The 3,784-nt window shown below is 31.3% G+C and overlaps 1 long non-coding RNA gene across 5 annotated transcripts; it reads left to right on the top strand.

Moving 5' to 3' along the window:
* The first annotated feature begins 288 nt into the window (after positions 1-288).
* Positions 289-2,498, top strand: LOC111903109 (uncharacterized). Of its 5 annotated transcripts, none has more exons than XR_002854049.2 (6): positions 289-385; positions 512-638; positions 1,118-1,444; positions 1,536-1,797; positions 1,902-2,067; positions 2,278-2,498. It is a non-coding gene; the product is annotated as an uncharacterized LOC111903109 (long non-coding RNA). The 5 variants fall into 5 exon arrangements; XR_002854048.3 differs by having other exon boundaries at positions 300-442; XR_002854047.3 differs by having other exon boundaries at positions 302-638; positions 1,118-1,238; positions 1,349-1,444.
* Positions 2,499-3,784: the final 1,286 nt, after the last annotated feature.

Below are 3,784 nucleotides of genomic sequence, written 5' to 3'. Positions count from 1 at the left end.
TATATATATATATATATATATATATATATATATATATTAAAAGGGGACAATCATTACAAACAATAAAATTCCTAAGGATTTGTCAACAATGGTCCTTTGTTTATGGATATTTTGGCTTTGTTACTGCCGGTTTTTCTGTGGGTGTTTTATGTCATTTTGTCAATTCTTTAGGTATATGGGCCTATGCGTTTCCTAGACACGTATCTTCCACCGCCTTTGCCTTCCAATGGCTTTAATCCACATACATAACACTTGCCTGCTCCTCAGCCCGATAGTTCTTATTGCTCTACTTCTGTGAGAAAACCCCCACCGCCTCTACGTCCATGTTATGCCCATCGCCCCTCACTCTCAATCAGCTGCTCCACAGCTTTTGTTACCCACCCAGGTATTCATCGGGTTATTGTCTACCATGGTCACCGCCTCCACTACTTACTCCCTATGTGTATTCCATCTTCTCTCTTCTATTCTCGCTCTACCCGTTACCATCTCTAAATGGGTGCATCAATAACAGATCGGGGAGGAAAAACTAAGTAATCGCCAAGGTAGCCGGCGTCTGGTCGTGTCAAAGACTGATTCTTGTCGCCGCCGACGTAAAGGCTTTTGGGTATCGGCTATTTCACATACATATTTTCTTCAAGGTCTGCTTCTATATCACTTCTTCTCCCGTTGTTCCTCCCATATGCGACGGATTTCTTGAATCTGTTTGTTAATGTGATTTTTAATTTTCCCATCAATTCCACTTAACTTCAAATGCTAACTATTTATGACAGATGCAACATGGTTACATGGAGCATGATTCCTAAGCTTGGTTATGTGTTATAACTGGTCTTATGAAAAATACTAAATAAGATATTTGGCAATTCTTTAATGCTTATTAAGATTTATGTTACTTGATGCATGTTTCGTTTCTTGATCCTTTATTTATTTAAGTCGTTTCTTTACCCTTTGGAGTTTCTTTTTATATCTTAGTTGTCTGATGTGATTGCTTTAACTACATACGGAATGCATCACGTATTTATCTGTGAACAGAAGCTTTATTCCAAAGCCCAATTAAAACAACATATATACACATGAGACTCTGCCTCCAATGACAATGCTCACCATATGTCTGTTTTAGGTATGACACTCTGCAATCGATTTCATTTTGCTTCTCTTCGACCAGTCTAACTACAACAACTAAGCAACTGGAAAAGGTCCAATGGAATTTGAAAAAAGATTGTTCCATTCATCTTCTCTTGGTAAGATTTTTCCCAATAGAAATACAATTTTTTTTCCTTTTTTGTGTTATAATTTTGTTATAGATGTTAGAAATTCTTAATTTTGTTTATTTTTAAACCAAAACATGGAGAAACAATCTGAACAATTGAGGGACATATCAAGTAGATATGAACATGACAAGAAAGTTTGGGTGGCTGTAGTCAAGGAACCATCACACAGAATAACGGTAATTAATTAATTAATTACTAACTAATTAACACAAATATTACATAGTGTAATCAAAATATATATATTTTTTAACCTTATTCATGAATTAGGTATTGAAACCAGACCACTCTCAACTCTCTCTTCAAGCACACCACTGTGCTAATTTAGTTCCAGATCTCAATAACATGGTTTCTATAGTTCAAGCATTGGGTGGGTAAATTAGTAAATTCATGATTAAATTTTCACCCTATTGGAAGTTTGAACATTTTCTATCATTACTTTTACTTGCACAATGTGAGGATCATAAAGTCAAATACAACAAAGAACAAATCAAGAGAAGAAAGCTTCATAATCAACTTGATGATACAAAAGGTGTGCAAACCTTTTATTTTCCTTTTTCTTTTTTTAACAAGCATATAAAGTTTTCTAACTTTCTATAAATACTAATTCTTTTTATAATTTCATGGAACACATAGGTGTTTTGCAGATGATGTCCACCAAGCAAACACGAAACTTTGACCGGATGGTCAACCATGGTTGACTTTAATTCATCTTCAAATGGAGAACTTGGTGTTATTAATAATGGTTCCACTAAAAATACATTTACATTCGCTATAGTCTTCACACCAAATGCCAATCAAGGTTTGACAAACTTACTATACAAACAATGCCCTTATATATATATATATATATATATATATATATATATATATATGTATATATATATTATATATATTATATATATGTATATATATATATATATATATATATATATATATATATATATATATATATATATATATATATAAACAGTTGATGTTTTTGCACATGCTTCACCATTGGCGACTTCAGTTTTCGATGGATACGACGTGTACATATTTGCATATGGTCAAACGGAGATAGGAAAGACATTTACCATGGAGGGTATTGAGGGAAATCAAGGGATTAGTTACAAAACACTAGAGGAATTATTAAAAATTGCAAAAGAAAGAACTGATACTTTTATTTATAACATATCAGTTAGTATGTTGGAAGTTTATAATGAACAAATAAGAGATCTACTTGCAACACCATCCTCAACCTCCAAAAAGTAAAAATATTATTTTATTTCATTACATCAGTTAACTTAAATGTATACAAATGCAAATAATACAAAATTTTCTTGAAAATATACATTGGAAATAAAACAACCATCTGAAGGGTTTCACAATGTTCTTGGTTTAGTGGAAGCTAAAGTTGAGAACATAAAAGAAGCTTGGAATGTATTACATGCTGGAAGTAGTGTAAGAGTTTTTCGATCAAATAATGTGAATGAACATAGCAGCAGATCTCATTGTTAAGTACAAAAATATCAATTTACTTTATTACCATTTATACTAATATAGAACAATTTACTTAAATTTTCCCAACATATGATAGGAAAATTACAGGATTTGTAATTGTAATAGGCTAATAGCAACATACTATATTTTTATACATTGCTATTATAGGTAAAAAAAACTACATTGCTATTATTGGTAAAGAAATGTAAGTATGTTGCTATTATGGGTAAAAAGGTAAATACATTTTCTGTTTAGAGGTAATAGCAATGTAACTCATAAGTCATAATAACAATGTACTTAAAATTTCTTTAATCGCAGTATACTTCTGGTTTTTATATAACATCACACTTTCATTGGGTTTTTTTACTCATATAAAATCACATATGGTGCAGGTTACATTTTTATTGACTTTTTTATGTAAATAAATAGCAACCTACTTTTATTTCCTATTTTACCTATACGAATGTACTTTCATTTTTTTTGTCAAATATAACATCATACTTTCATTTTCTATTTTGTTAAGTATAGAAAATGAAAGTAGAGTGATATATATAGGTATATACTTAAAACTGCAAACCGCCGCACCTCATTTATAATATCCAAAGTACATTGGTATTTTTTATCTGTCTATTGTTTGTTTGTTGTCTGATGTCTGATGTATGTATGTGCTAACTGATCTGTTCGTCGATCTTGTAACTTAAGTACTAACAAGATGAATGTTCTCATCAAAAATATCCTTCAAGAACGAAGCTCAAACAATAACACTCTCTTTAACCTAATGACGTGTTCAAAGTATAAACAAATAGTTCACATCTGACCCTACAACGCGGTGTCACTCACCTAGTTGGACATAATGGTTTGCTGGTTTGCGTGTGTTTGGATATTATATATATTATTATCCTATTATCCTCCATTTTAATTCCTTATTTAATTAATATAATTACCTATTATATATATATATATATGTGTGTGTGTGTGTGTGTGTGTGACAACTAGAAAATTTTGGGTCAAACAAAGTCTAATCGGTCTTGTGTATA

The sequence above is a fragment of the Lactuca sativa genome, chromosome 3 (assembly GCF_002870075.4).
Source record: "Lactuca sativa cultivar Salinas chromosome 3, Lsat_Salinas_v11, whole genome shotgun sequence".
Taxonomy (NCBI): Eukaryota; Viridiplantae; Streptophyta; class Magnoliopsida; order Asterales; family Asteraceae; genus Lactuca; species Lactuca sativa.
This window is presented reverse-complemented; position numbering and strand designations above follow the sequence as displayed.